This window comes from Neocloeon triangulifer, unplaced genomic scaffold, assembly GCF_031216515.1.
Source record: "Neocloeon triangulifer isolate White Clay Creek 2 clone unplaced genomic scaffold, ASM3121651v1 ptg000014l, whole genome shotgun sequence".
Taxonomy (NCBI): Eukaryota; Metazoa; Arthropoda; class Insecta; order Ephemeroptera; family Baetidae; genus Neocloeon; species Neocloeon triangulifer.
The window spans coordinates 8,214,457-8,230,970 of record NW_026775556.1 but is presented as its reverse complement, the minus strand read 5'-3'; the positions used below and the strand labels follow the sequence as shown (position 1 = coordinate 8,230,970).

Sequence of the window (16,514 nt, the reverse complement as noted above, 5' to 3'; positions counted from 1 at the left end):
ACTTATTGAGAATTATGGCCGGTTCGTGATCACAATAGAAGTGGGCTCTCAATTGCGCGCCGGCTTTCCACAGGAGAAAACTTTGTCTCGACAAAAAGCAAACAGCACTACCATAATATGGAGCCAAGGATATATTTATACAAAAAGCAGCTCTCCGCCGGGGCGTAAAAATTAATATTTGCTCTGAAATTATGCATGGCGAGATATAGAAACAGCGCGACAATCCTTGTGCTAAAAATACATATATGCAGAAGAAGAGTACATGAAGTTATCTTCTCGGTCGGATTTTGCTCTGGTGCCAAAGGAGAACATCTGGCTAAAAGAGGGTCTCACTGATTTTAGCTGCTTTGTCTCTCCTCATTCTCTGTGCACCACCCTAGTGTGGAGAGGCAATCAAATATTTGCCAAGGCGGCGCGAGACCAAGTTTCCGCAACTTCTTCAAGCGTGCGAAGTTAATTAAAACCGATTAAAACTTTGCAGGTCACGTTTTCATTTCTACTGATCAAACTTTCTCTAATGATATAATCCAGTTTTCCGACAAACAATGATAGAAAGAATCTTTGGTGAAAACTGTGAATAGTAAAGCAAAAATATTAGATTTTTGTTGACCTTTCTTAAAATAAATATTTTTAAATAATATTGCTTTGATGTTTCTGCTCCTTTTGAAATTATCTGATTAACTTTTAAGAGTTTTTTGTTCCCAAATAATACATCAGAGTATAGGAAAAAATGAAAAAATCGTGTGCATGATTTAAGCTTTTTGTATATCCACGCTGGACGTGCAGGGACGGAATTGCAGCTAAGCACCCTGTGTGCGTGTGTTCCAGTGGCTATGTAATGATATCGCCGAGCGCTCCGCAGCACAAAGGCCGCACCGCTTGTGGCTGTCAAATGTGATAACACCATCTGCGCCCAATATCATTTGGCCTGCGAGAGATTCCCTTCCTTTATGGCACGAAAAACACACACACAACAAACAGCAGCAGCAGCAAAGCCTTTATCAAAAAGTTAATACCCTTCTAATTAACGCCGCCCGGCAGCCTTTGTTGTGACATCTTTTCTCACAACCCACCGATTACTTCTCCAGCGTGCGGTTATTGGCAAGTGAGAAATTTCTGGCACACTCTGTCTATGTAGTGTCCAGTTCAGCGCAGATTACGAAAATGTTGACAAATAATTTTAGAAATTAGTTACACAAGGCATCATTTTATTCCAAATTATTACAATTTTTTCAAAATGTGCTACATTTTTTTTTTTTTTAAGAGTATTACAATAAAAGGTTTTTTTATATTTTTCTGTTAGTTTCAAAAAGGCATCGGAAGCTGGCCGAGACTAATGCATCCAGGCTGCTGGAAACGCACTTGGCCTGTTTTTTAAGGAGTCTCGTTTTAACATGAAATATGCAGAGCTGTGGCGGCGGCGATTAAAGTGGCACCGTGTTTATTGTTTCTTGCCTGTGGGAGTTCTGTTCAGAGCTGTTGTTGGAACCACAAGTCCAAGCCTCCAACAGCACTCACTATATACCCAGCACGTTTTCAACTAAAGTTTAAATATACGCGATGTCCCGCAATCTGCGCTCTGTAAAACATTCCGCTCTCTCTCAATATCTGCGAGCTTTTATGAACAGAACTTCAAGATTTTTAGAGGACTCCATGTGTGAAAAATTGTCGAATGAATATTTACCAGGTCAAAAGTCATGAAGCATTGGTGCACATTTTTGCACAATTTTCTTCAGAATAAGTTTGAATCAAAAGACTGAAAGTTTAGCATTATTTTTAGTATAGGGCTGTAATAGGGTTTACTTGTTAGCTGCTTTGAAGGAAAATTAATAATATTCTCAATTAATTGATAAATATTCATGCTTTTTTTCAATAAAATTTCATAGAATTTATATTTATATTTTTTTAATTACTATAACAATTCTTTTGTCAAAATATCAAATAACTGTTATCTAAAGAACAGTTAAAAAGAATATTAAACAAACAATAAAAATGTTTTTCACGGTGAGTCGTCGGCGACGAGAAGTTTTCCGATAATAATTGAACTGCCAAAATTTTCTCGTCATTAGCCGATAGGGCAATTACTTTATTGAGTTTGTGAGTGCATGCAATTGGCTGCCACGGCAGCTCAATGGTGTTTGTTGTTTTTAGGCCCCGATAAGGTTTTTTGTAATAAAGCAATAAAACGAGGCGGTAGCATCATCACCGTGGCTGGTGTTTGATTTTCCCGAACAGCCGCGCACAGAACAAACAAATTTTTACGCCCAGCGAGATATACACACAGCTAGATATTGGGCGAGTGCACCATCCATGATGCAGCCAGCGCGATCGCAAGCCATATTTCTTCCCTCGGCACACGTGATAGCTCCCGATTTCAAAGAGCAAGCGCTGTTAGCACAAGAATCTATTTCCAGAGCTAGTCAGTTTATTTTCATTGGTAATTGATAACAAATAAACAGCGACTACTTAAGCCCCAAACTTTGGTGTGGCACCACATGATTTATTCAACGAATTTTTTTTAACGTTTTCCGACGGAATTTTCACGTCATTATTCGCAAAGCACCGAGGCAGCAATTAAATTAACATGCGTCTTGCTTCTGGAGGACTGTGCGCCAGCACTCGAGTAGCGCGCCGTCGTTCTGAAATAATTATTCGGGCGCTCCGAATTACGCACGCTCTCGCACCGTAAATATACATATACATTATTTGCATCCCTCTGCGTATTTCTCTCATCATTCCGCTGGATGGAATCAATCAGGCATGCCAGGCTCGCGATAATGATGTGTGTGCGATCGCACAAAGGCTTTATTCACCCTCCATACGCGCCAAGCACCTAAATTCATAATGATTTTTGCGTACTTCCAATGCAGCTGCAAGTGGATTTTTTCAATACAAAAAGTTAAAAATAAAGATATTATATAGAAACGTACGTAAAAACTAACAAGTCATCTTCGAAGTGAACTTATAATATTTATTTCCTTCCAACATGGAAAATAATTATATATACATACATATTAGTTTATTCTTCACAATTTAATTAAAACAGCAATACCATATATTTTTTACTTCAAAATCTTCAAAAATCGTTATTACTAAACAAAATTTCTTATAATTTTAATCAAATAAATAAATAATTTTGTTATAATATTTTTTACAATTATTTGTAATTAATTTTAATTTAGATCAGATAAAAATAATTCCGTCTACTGCCATCCATACTTTTCTTAATTGACATCACTAAAACGAATTATATTAATAAATTATTTGGCAGCAGCAAACGTAAGTATACTAACGTTTCATTATAAAATGTTGTCATCTACTTTGTATGATATATTATCATTCTTTAGTTAAGAACTTAGTTCAAAAGTTAATTGAAGACTGCAATTATATTTGAATATTACAGGAATAAAATGCAGTTTCTAAAAATTGTATGGTTACCTGCCTATGCCGGAGTAAGAAAACTATCTGAATTTCTCTAGATAATTATAAAGATACTACGAGATATATAACTAAATTAATTTGAGACATTATGCCAGTTAGTTTTAATTTCCAAATGGAAAATAAGAATGCGATTTTTTTTAGCCATCAAGAGATTTGCAGAGCAGGGACTGCGCGAGATGCATACATGCCACTGAAAACGTGGCGCGCACTAGAGCGGAGCAGCGCGCGGAAAATATATAATGGCTTATTATTTTCGCGCGCGCATACTTCATTGTTCGCGGTGCACAAAAGCTGCTGCTCGGCTTCCATTGTGCGTGTGCAAATTTATCCCGTGCACGCAGGTAAGAGAATATTTAGATTTGCGGCGCGCACTAATTAGCAAAATGAAAACTCGGCATGGCTTTTTGTGCCGAACCCCTGCGTGCGGGCGAGGGTGCAATCACATGCGCAAACATACATTTCAAATGTTGGAATTGCTGAATCGTGCTGGATTGTGTTTTTGTCTCTCGAGGTGGCTCCTTTTATTCGGAAACGCGCGCGTGCCTCGATTAGAGCGCGCGCGAAAATTGGCAATTTTGCAAAGTGCTCCAGGCGAAGGGACCTTTTCGGACTAAAAAGAAAAAAAACTTTCAAATTCAGATTACTTGAGAGTGATTACCGTAAACAAAAGCGGCGCGTTTTAATCCAAAGACGTCGCATTGAATGTAAAGACCCTCTCTTCGATTTGTTGTTCTGGCGGAGACAATTGTGCGTCGAGCAAAATAATTGACGATCCGCTCTGCAAGAGTTAAACGCGGGGCCCTTTCGTGATCTGCGAATAAATAATTGGGCAAAGAGAGTGACGTCTGAATCGCAATCCGATGACAACAATGGAAGAAGTACGTTTGCAAAAAGAGCTCGCAGACGATTTCTGAATGGCTTATAAATGTCCGATTGTAAATACGTGCATGAAATGTGTGCCCTTGAAGCGGCAAAGCGAATCTTTCAAGTGCTTTTTCTCTTAGGTCATAAATTTAAATCTCTTAAACACAATCTTGCGAATGGCAGTTTAGAGAGAACAAGGAATAAATTATGCAGAACTGAGGGATAACTGGAAATGAAAATTAAAATTTTTTCATGGGGCAAGAAAAATGAATAATATAGCGTAACCGTAAATTTATCAAATAAATAAAGTATTAAAATAAAATTAAAACAAGCTTAGTTGAATGGAAAATTATGAAAGAAATTAGCGAGAAAATTAAATAAGTAAAAATAATTTTAAAAAATATCTTTTTTTTCTGTCAAATGAATTTTATTGGCAGGAATTTGTTAAAATGAAACTTTAATAAACCAGCTAAATAATAGCAACTGACTTAATTTGCAAATAATGATCTTTAAATAAAAAAAAGACGTATTCTGCTGAAAATTCACATGTAGAAAATTAAATTATTTATATTACGGAATAAAAATTAACTGAAAATTTACTGGCAGCAGGTGCACAATATGAAGCCCTTTGAAGAGCACTCGATGCTCAGCAGCCGGTCTGATTTTGCGGCAGTGCAGCTTTTTAAGAGGCCAAAATTCAATATCATTCGTGCCGCTAGTGTTTCCACTTGCTCTCGTGTAATTCCATCTGGCCAACAAGCCTCGCTGCTTTTTCCGAGTCCTTACAAATGCCCCGACGCAAATGCAGACATGAGCTTCAATGCACGCATCGTTGCGTCCAAAGCAAATTTCACATAATATGTTTGGATACATCCTCCAGTTCTTGTGCGACATTTTGAATAAAAAATGCGAGTGCCACCCGCAAAATGTAATCGGCGATCTCCCTGTGGAAGTGAATACATATGTGCCTTTAATGCGCGGTGATTTTTCAACGTGAGCAGCAGACCAGTGCAAAATTGTGAGGGCGGGTTTTTTGCTACTGGTTTCCGATAATGCCGCCGCGTGCACTTGGGTATTGCTAATAGGCCCTTGAATAGAAGCTTGCCCTTTTCGAGCCAATCAATTTCGCATGAGTGACGCTGTGTCTCTCGGATCGCAAAACTTGTTCCCGTTTTTATTCACTGGCAATTGACTGGAAGGGTTTTTAAAATAATAAGTTAAAAACAAAATAATAAAAGAACTTTTACAATTTATCAAATTTATGAAGTCAAGATCTATTTTGTAAATATAATTATATGAAGAGGAAAATAAATTTTAAATTGTATATCTAATTATTTAAAACCTTTTTTATCTTGTAAATGTAATTAAAATGTAAATTTTTATATGAATTTATGTTTAATTCATTAAATAATAAATAAACTTTGAAACAAATTAACTTTATAAACTTTATTCCTCAATCTTCAGGGAAACCGTATATTTCAGTATGAACTGTTTTAAACATATTTAAAAATAAATTTTATTTTAAATTTAAATATAAGTTCAATGCCATTACATAATGAATTAGTACGAGGTTTACTATCTTTCCTGCTTGTTACACGAGCTATAGAATTTACTGTGCAGAAAGAGAGCTTCATCATTTGCAAAAAAGATTTTAAGCAATGAAAGTTTACTTATACTCGAAAGCTCGTTGTCGCGCAGGGATGCTTCGAAATCTCAAACTTTTAAACGAATCGTTATCCGATATTGACCAGAGCGAGTAGAGTCCTTGAAAGTTTTTCCACTCAAGTGCCTGTTTAGTTAAAAGGGTCATGAAAGCATATTGGCGAGCGTGGCGGAACCTTTTTTCTTGAATTGCGTGCAATAAATGACAGAAAGTATGGCGTGGGCGTTTTTCTATGTAATATTCGGCGAGAAGGGTTTAATATCAGGACCAATCTGGGATTCCTTTTACAAAAAGAAATGCTCTTTGGTGGTTCAATTGAGTTTGTTTTCTGAGGAAAAAGTTTTGTTTTTTACTTTTTGTAAGCTGAGGTCGCTGTGGCTTACGCACGCGAAAGAGACAAAAGTAACTAAATTGAATTCAGCACCTTGAGAGATAAATTCATGTATATATTATTTACTCGCGCGGTGGCAATAAAAATGATTTACGACCGTGATATTGTTTAGCAGATAAACACGCTATAATTAAAAGCTGGTTGGATTTCAAGACGAGTCTCCCTACGCTTTTTTATATGCGAGAATAATTCTCGCTTTTTTCTCTCTGTTATTCTCAGCGGTCGAGGCAAAGCAGGCGCTGATTATCTCATTACCAACTCGCCTATTTTATGTTTTATGAGTATGTGCGAGCCCAGCAGCGCCTACGGACGGCAATAAAATTATAAAAACGACCGGCCTCACGCTGCTTTGTCTCATATATGTATTTATAAAAAAAAGGGCTGACGATTTTCTTTCTCCAAATTAACATGCGTAACCCGATATCCAATTCATTCCAAATTCATGAATAGATTGTTGTCTCTCTCCATGTAAAGAAAAAATTGCAAATTCGCTAAGGACCCGAACACGACCATATTTTTGCAAATTTCTCGGCGTTGTGTATAAAAAGTAGCTCCCCCTCTCGGGGCGAGATAAGATTGGAAAATGCTAAGCACACGCTTTCTCAATTGCGATGCTTTATTCTGCAGAGGCGAAGGCAGGGATGCAGTGCCGAAAAACGCGCGTGGCTCCCCAGCATTGTAAAACACAGCAGAGTTCCTTTTCTGACTGCCAACCAGCCAACCAGGCTGGCCCATAAAACTTTATGGTCTTAGCCGCATCGACCCGCACGACTTGCCTGCCTCGCTGATATGCCTTTGTGTTTGCTAGGTGGATAAGTACTCTACGTACGTTTGCTTGCTGCGTTCGCGCCCCTCAACCACCCGACACACAGAGTGACGCGCTGCGATCTGTCACAGCTCCATTTATACAGCCCGCTTCATTCTCGCATCTTCATTTTAAAACTTTCCAGGTTTCCCGGCAATTTAATCAACTTTAAAGTACAATTTTCTCAGTAAATCTGCAATGGTAACAAATTTCAAGTCGCTAATTTTTTGCTGCCGGCACCCAGATTTTGATTAAAATATTTCATTGACTCCATTTACCCTTTAATAATCTAGAAATTTTAAATGATGTGCCCAATTTATTTATTTGTTATATCTTTTTTATTTAATACGTTGTTTGAATTTATTGAAGAGCTTTAAAATTAAAAAAATTTTAACAGAGTTGAAGAACTTTGGGTTGCCTATTTTGTATAAGTGTTTCAAAATAACAATTATTGCCAATTTTCCTGCGCTGCGAATTCAGATTTTTTTTTTTAATAATCCAAATTTTCCATTTTTTAATATATTCTTTTAAATTGCCTCACTTTGAATACGCTTTTTTTAGAAATCAAATTATTGTTAAGCTGCTGTGAAGTTAATCAGCCTTTTTCTTTCTTTCTTTTATTTTTTACAAGCGTGTGCGTCTTTAGAACAGAGTTTAATAACCTCCAATTAAACATCATGAAAAGAAGTTGCTTCTCAATGAAAAGTATATCAAATGCAGCAAAACTTTGCAGCAGTTTTTATTTTATTTTGCTCTCGCTCGGAAAATATCCACTCGTAGCTCTAATTACTTTTGCTCTTGAAAACGCAGAAAAGTATATGTGCGTCGGGAAAATGCGCTAAACACAGGGCCGCGGTGTGTGTACCAAGTCGGGCATGAAAAATGAAGCAGCCCTCCCGTTTTTTCGCAATGCACCTCTCTGGCTGTAAGAAAAGCTCCATGTGTGTGTGTACACTCTTTTTTTATATTCCATGCCGAGCGGCAGCGGAGGCAGCACCCCCGCTTCGACTCCAAATGCTCGCAAAAGCGTTATATATGTGAGCTTCAGAATTCATTTTTTATTTCGCATTTTTCACCCAGCCCGGCAGCTTCTCTCGTCGAGCAAGAATGTGTGCGAGGAGAATTTCTGTCTGCATTTTGCACAAAAAGAGGTGCGGAATGAGAAAAAAAAATGAAGCCGAAGCTGCTTTTTTAATTCCCGAGTATTTTTGCTTCTCTCCCTCGCACCCTCCCTTGTTTTTGCGATACGCTTCGTTGTTAACGCGAATGCGCCGCGTCACGGGTAAATATAAAAAAAAAATACATAGCCGCGAGCTTGACGCGTATTTCGCACTTTGGTGAATTTCCCAGGCTGCGCGGTTGATAAGGAAATACGCACATAATGCCAAGACATCCGACACAAGCTCTCAAAAAAATTTGTAATATTTGCCAAAAAGGAGGAGGGTTTTAGCGTGATTAAATAATTTATTTGCAGCCGGATTAAAACAATCTTTTTTACCGCCTCTGGTAAATTTGCAAATTTCGGTGCAGAATTAAACTCCGTTTTGCGAGATTAAAGTTTGGGGCATGTTCCGCATCTCACAATATTGCGCTCAACGAAGCGGAAAATTTCAGCCTGGAGTCTCAAAATGTTCTGCGAGGGTTCATTACGTTAATTAAATGCATCATCAAAAACAGAGCGAATTAGGCGCCCAGTTTTAGAAGAGAGGCAAATTTTCCTGCTTATGGAGAAACTTTTACAGCCTAATAGTAAGTAATGCGCGGAGTTTTACTTTCAGCTCAGAAATAGTGCTTTAAAATTTATTTTATTTTATCCAAAATAAATTCTCTTTTAATTCAAGTATATATATGTATAGAAGAGATAAATTCATTCTGGCCAACTGTTGTTCACTTGGAGATTTTTTTAATAGTGAATTTTTTCTGCAATGGTCTCAGAGAGGGGAACAAGCGCCACACAATCGGAGCACATGAGGCATGGATAATGAAACAGCACTTGGCATCAAGTTGTTGCGCCAATTCACGGACAAAGCCAAACGGCAGCGTTTACAAGCAGACACAACATTAATATCAAAGTGGTGCTGTGCACGTGAGAGAGACTTTCGGCGACTGCCAGCAGACGAAAAACTGCGCGCCATTAAAATTCAGTCTCATACACTCATCTCAATTTAGCAATTGATTAATTCCATCAATTACAAATTTAATTTTGTCTCTCTTTTAGTAATTCCATCATTTAGTGGGGGAAATTAAGAATAATTGACGTGCCGACAAAGAGAATTAAATTTGAAGCTTTTATACACGTCTCGACGTCGTTGCTTATTCTCCTCCTTGTTCGCTCTGCCCTTCACTCACATCGGCGGTCCGGACCGAAAGCAATTTTAATAGCCAGCATAAATGCAAACTGAGCTGCCGCTCGCTGCTTTTATTATGCACAAAAGCGCGGTGAGGCCGGAAAGCACTCCATTGTCTGGAAAAGAACATAAATCAAGCGCTGAATGGTGGACAGAGCAGACATCCAACGAAAATGGCAATTCGTAGCAAAAATATTTATTGGACGGCTCAGGTTTATTAAGGACGCTTTGGCTTACGCATACAAAAAAAAAGGCAAATTTCTAATACTTTATACATACATAACCGTTCTCTCAATTCTTTGGCAGAGAAAGATTATTATACTTGAATGCTCTTTGTTCAAAAACATCATTTTCCCACACACACACACAAACTCTCGACACAATAATATTTCATTGCTTCATTTATATTTAAGTGGAAAATATTTTTAAAGCTGTATAAAAAAATCATACACGAGGTGAATGAAAATGAGAAGGTGAGTTGTTAAAAATGTGAAAATTTGAGAAGATAATTGCGTGAACCAGAGCGTTTTTTTTTTTTTATCTGGCGTACATAACTTAATTAACACAGCAGCGTTAATTGCTATAGGAATACATAACATACGCGTATGGACTTCTTCCGCAATTCATACATTTTCCACTTAATTTTAAATTCTGATTTGAACAAAAACTTGCTGTGGAATTACGTGCGAAATTTCAACAAGAATTAGTCGAGTGGTTCATTAAAACCACGCAGACTTGTGAATTGTAAATAAAACATCCGCTTGAAAAGTTGTACACATAAAAATATATTCGCTACGGTGATAATTATCCGCGGAAAGTCCAGTGGCTGCGCTGAATATAAAAGGTGCGCGCGTGTATATCTCGCATGCAGACGCATCTGTTTTTAATTACCACCCACCAACAAGGGCGGCGGAGCGGTGGGGTTGGTGTGTGGAGTGCAGGCAGGGTGCTCGAAAAGTCGTGCGTATACGTATATGAAAGTTGGAAAAGTGCTGGCGAGCATGCGAGAAGAACATTCGCCCGTGCAGCCGGCACGAATTTTTATAAGAGCACCTCGGCGCGCCACGATTTTCCGGCCGCGTAATGAAGTCGCTTATAAAAATACACACGTAAGCAGCCATGCTAAATGTCACCATACATTTGCATATTTAAGCAGCACACGGGCCTCCCAGATGCTCTCTCGAGAGCTTCTCTGGAGATAACGCCGACGTTTTGACGAGGGTTCCTGAGCCGAGGATTTTTGCACGGGTGTGATTTTTTTAACGCTCGTCCCGGTGCTTGAGTTAATTAGGGTGTAATTTTCTTCAGTTCGCCTTCTGGGCTAACTAGATTATTAATTTTTTTTTCAAGAACTTCTTCTCTGCATGCAAATTTAATTACGCATATATGCCTTGATTAAAAAAGTGAGGAATTTTCATCTCAATACCACACACGAATAGGGTTTTAAATTATTTTTATAAGTACGACTGGTTATTTACCAAATGGCCTGACAAACAATAGAGCTATTTAATGTATGCTGCGAAAAGTACGTGATCACCTCTGGGAACTTAACTGACGTTCGTCTCGAGCCAGTTTGAGGGACAATGATATTCAATTTTAATGCGATTATAATGGAGAGCACGCCCTCTCTAATTGAAAAACATATCAGGTGCTACGCGAGTAAAGAGCCAAAGAGGCACCGACGATTTGGCTGGTTGGCAACTCTCCAGTTAATTGTTAGGAAATTCGTTGCCAAGGAATACATGCAAAACGAGCTTTAGGGAAAACAATGGTCAGTATCAGGCCAGTCAACTTATTTTAATTATTTTTACCTACTAATGAGATAGGCTATTTAATGATTTTTAAATTCCTTAATTTGCAGCAATTTCAAGGAACCTTATCTAATTCACCAAATTATATTCTTTTAAAACTTTTTTAACTATATTTTAAAAGTTTGCATTTTGATGTTAATTTATACTATACTGACTGAGTAAATCAATAATAAATAAAATATTTAAACTAAAAACAAGTATCTTTAATAATATTAATGTTCACAAAAAAATAAAAATTATTTTAAAAACAAATTTATGTAATAAATAATGATTTAAATAATTTTTTTGTTCAAGTATTTGTGAAGACTATGTGTGATGTAAAAATATTAAGTGAATTGTAGGTATTTTAAAGACTGCTTCTGATAAGAGGAACTGGACTGCAAGATAAACATCGCAGTTTTGTGTTCTCCGGGACATGCATATTAACGGTGTGGGAAAGCGAGCGACAAAACGCGAGTGAGGAACAAACTACTCCTTTCAGTCGCCGCGTGTTAATGGTTAGGCGTGAAAAACGCGAGTGCAGAGCAAAGCAAAGAGAGAGACTACGAGTGGAAGAGAATGGTCCGTCTCTCTTCAGACATCACAGGCGGGTGCCTGTTGTTTGAAGTTTGCACCAAAGCTGCGAAATGAAAAGTGTGAGGGAAATACACTTTTTCGCCGGCGCCGCCGTGTTGATGTGTATATGGGCATGCCGAGCGACTTCAAAGGAAAGGCATCTACAACATTATACACTCACAGCGGCAGTGTGTGCAAAACTCATCCCAAAAGCACATGCGAGAGAGAGAGAGGCGTGACTCGCAAAATGAGCATGAAACTCGCTCGCTCCTCGTCCCGTGATTCTAAAAAAACCAGTGGTGCTGCCGGTGTAATATTGAAATTGCATGTTTTCGTTCAGGGAAACAATTCCATTATCTTTCGTGCGGCGGCATTTTCACACCATATCAATAATTACTTTTGCAAAAAGGGTTCTCTTGTGTGCAGCTGCGGCCAAAATTCATAACGCTTTTTACATGAGTTTCTATGCACTCCGAGTTTATTGGACACAAATTTACAAAAAGAAAAATAATAATAATTTAATTAAATATAATTTAAACTGCAAAAAAATTTATAAACCTGTAATAAATCTTTCAATTCTCATTTCTCATGCCGATATTTTTTTTTTTTAAGTTGCCAATCTCTAATTTGCAAATATTGCACCCATGACTTTGCCTCTGTGGATTTTATCTGCAAAAACGACGCATACATTTGAACGCTGGCAAGTGGGATTTTACTCGTCTCTTCCGTGTGCCATTCTGCTAAATTGGTCCAATCAGGAATGAGTGCGCGAGCTAGCAAGAGCAAAAGGGTCTCATCCCGTTTTATGGACGACGATAATGACTTAACTCATTTGATATTCAGGAACAGCCAAACTTTTATAATACCCCGGCTGGGCTTTTGCTCCTTCCATACTGGGGCGCGCGCGCGTGATTCATAATCAAATCCTCTCGCCCGAAGAAAGATTCGCGCCCCTTGAGACTATCTGGCGGTGGTGCAAAGATATGAATTAAAATGAGCTTCTTGTTCCAGATTCCGAGCTCGCATTTCTTTTAAACAATACGGCGACTCCCTTCCTTCCTCTCATCATCACGATGATGGGCTGAATTATTCAGACTGTTCCATAAAAGATGAGCTGTTGATTCAATTGGATAGTGATTTCCGTGATTTCATAATAATGTAAAAATGGGACAAAGTAATTAGTTTTAAAATTAAAATTTTTCAAAAGTACCGCGAAAGCTAAGAATTTTTGCAAAACTTTGAAATTTGAAACGTTTTTTTAAAACAAAATATCAATAAATCAAATTATAATGTTTGCTCTAAAATTTATAAATATCTTCAGGAGATAAATTTTGGATGCCATACTATATAAATATATATAGCTAGAGCTTGTAAGAAATAAGGCGCGGCGCTGATGGTTTATAGCGGCGAGATAGAAGCTAATGCACAGGGAGGCGGATCAAAATTGGCTACGTGCGTGGAGTAAGAAAGAACATGAGGCTGTGCGAGGAAGAAGTGCCGCAGAATTCCGCCTCCGAAAGGGTCAGTCAGCAAAGGGGTGCAGCGGCGGCGCAGGCTTTTTTCTACTGCAATATCAGCAAATCGCCTGCTTGCTGCATTCCTAATTGCCTAGCCTTGTTTATCCAGATGCTGCATCTTTTCTGACTCGGAAAATTGCGTGTGCAACACAATAGGGGTGCAACTTTTTTGTAACAAGGTGAAAACAAAAGAAAAAGGAACATATAAACTTCCCTTTACAAAAGGCATAAAATAAACAAAAAAACTCTGAAGTTCTGAAATATTTTATTTTAATAGGAAATCGAATCAATATGCAATTTTGATAGTTTTGCCTGGAAAAGTACAAACTTTTTTGGCTAGATTCCATTCAAACGGCTTTAGTGACGCAGAGGATAAGACGAGATTTCCGACGCAAGCCGAAACAATTGTCAACTCAATGGCTCGGAAAATTGGATTAAATGCCGGCGCAGAGAAAAAGATCGGCGCCGAACGAGGAATTACGCGCACGCACAATTTGCCAATCTGTTCTATCAGCGCTTTAGTGCCCGCTTTTTGTCGAATACATTACACAAAACTCCATTATCAGGTGCAGCAGCCAGAATGAGTAAAGCAAGTCGAATATTCATAAAAAGCTGTATAGATAAAAATTTTGTGGCATGATTGCTGAAATAACTTTTTGATAATGTTGAAAATTTTTGCAATTTAATGAGAAATTAAATAATTGAAGTCTAGCTTTTTCTTTGAACTGTATTTCGCCCTTGGTGCACATTTTTGACAGTTTCGGAATTGCTAGCGCGAAAAAAAGCGGCACGTGTGTGTGTGTGTGTATGATATTAAACATGTCCCATGCGTGTGTGTGCTTGACGCCGGCAACAACGGCAATTCCATTTGGATGATTCAATTTGCAGCAGCCAGCAGCAGGGCAAGAAAAGAATTTTTCCAGCATCCTTCTCGCATGCTCGCCTCGGTCGTCTCTCGCGGGAGTAACTTCGATTCGGATTCCATTTGCTGGAGCAAAAAGAAGCGAGATTTTTCATATAGACTCTCTATAGCGCCGCATCCTTTTTGCCCGGATGGCTTCCCGGGAGGAATGCGCAAATTATCACATTGCCGGAGAGAGACGTTTGACAACTTGCAATAATTTCCACGGCGCGGATGCCGCGAATTCCGCCGCATTATTTTGTGCCACACGCTCCGCTTCAATTATTTTATTACGCTACGACACACTCGAAATTTTCCGCTGAACACGTTCCATAGGTTTTATGCATCATGTGTTTCTCCACTAAAAATGCCATCCCGAGAAATGTATTTTTTTTTTCTTTTCGCGTGCGATATGGTGAAGGCGGAGGAGCGCCGCCGAAAATATTGCTTTTGGGCCGCAGTGACCGCAGCGCATATTTTACTTTGCGCGTATACGTATGAATTTTTCCCAGGGCCTCTTTACAGGGAAATTTATATGTGTAACCAACTCACGCAATATAAGCGATTCTATTTTCTTCGCTATTGTTTACCAAAATTTTATAAAGAGAGACACAAAGGAACATTTCATGATAGAGCTTTTGGAAACTAGTTTTCAAATGATATTGTTGTTTTTATGTTGTAGTAAAATGGAATTATTTTAACAATAGGATCGATTTTTACATGAATTATTGTAACCGTGCAAGAGAATCAAAGAAGAAAAAACACAATATTATAAACCATTTTAAAATATTTTGTGGATACAATTTATAATCAAAAAATATTTTCCAACAGATTTTTTACAAGTTATATTCATTTAAATTTTATCGAATTTCTTGCAATATCTCTACTTATTTTTTAATGCTGTAATTAAATTTATAATAAAATTATAGAAAGCAACTAACAACGCTTGTTTATTAAATTAATTCTAATGAAAAATAAGAAATTTATTTTTGTATCTTTATTGTAAATTTAATATTCATACGCATATTATTTTAATTGTCTATTGACATAAGCTCAACCGTTTGCCACCCAGGCTAAATAATATATCGGTGCCACTTTGCTGGTGAGGGATTTTCACCGATAATTAAACATAGCACTCCGCAACCTCTGATTGTGCGAGTGGTTGCGAAAAACCCTTTTAGTGGCATCAAAACGCGCCGCGCTCTAAAACACGACGTTTGAAATTTATTCGCCACTTTCGCTTTCGTAGGAGCGCGCAGCAAAAAAGCCCCAAACACTTCTCTCGGTGCTTGTTTTAACGAGGTATGCATTACAGAAATGTCTTAAGGTTAAAAGCATGGCACTCGATAAGCCAATAATAAAAAATAATTGAGTAGACGATCAAATTATATGGTGAGCCAGCGCGCCCTCCATCATCATCTTGTGTGTGCGTATAATATTATCATCCGCTCTCCGCGGCTCTTCCCAACAACTACTTAAGCAAATAAAAAATTACGTGCATTAAAATGAGAACCGGTTGTTGGCTCGGCCGCCGCTGCCGCGCTCTTTCACGTGTATATTTTATTTTATCTCGTCAGCAAGCTCGCAGGCACTAAAACGTACGAATGGGCTGCTCTTGGAACGGAGACAGACACACCGCGCCACAAAACTTCCAACGGGTCCAGCCACAGCCTCTCGATTATGACGATTTTAGGCCTTAAGTAACTGATAATAATAACATCGGCAAGCACAGACTTTACTTTGAATTATTTTCAGCCTGAATATTTCAGCATCGCCAGGCCTTCATCTGAAATAACATAATTTTAAATTTTGATGCTGGTTTGTTCCTAATTAAAAGTTAGAGATCGTAAGCTAAAATTAGAATTTTCAATTTAATGTATTTGATTATATGCTTAAATGTTATAGTAATAAAATTATTATTCAAATTTAATTAACCATAACAAGCAAATAATAAACTATGATCTTTTTGCGGCTGCCTTTATTATCTTCTTAAATTAAAATCAAGAGAAGATGAAGATGAATGTCTGTGTCTGAGCACCACCTGAGCTGGAATTAATTAATTGCTAATCGAGGCGGTTCGGCCTGGCTGAGTAATTCGACCTGCTATTCAATCTGCATTTCTATTAGCTTATCTGTCATCACCAGAACCAGCCGAGCGGAGAGCAGGACCTCGGGGTCTGCTGGTTGTACCTTTTCCTTTCTTTCGGAGGCTGTGCGC

At 38.1% G+C, this 16,514-nt stretch overlaps 1 protein-coding gene across 1 annotated transcript in view; it reads right to left on the bottom strand.

The window, feature by feature from the left end:
• LOC132199248 (inactive tyrosine-protein kinase 7-like) overlaps nt 1-16,514 on the bottom strand; it is a 33,273-nt gene that overhangs the window by 7,214 nt on the left and 9,545 nt on the right. The window lies entirely within an intron of this gene.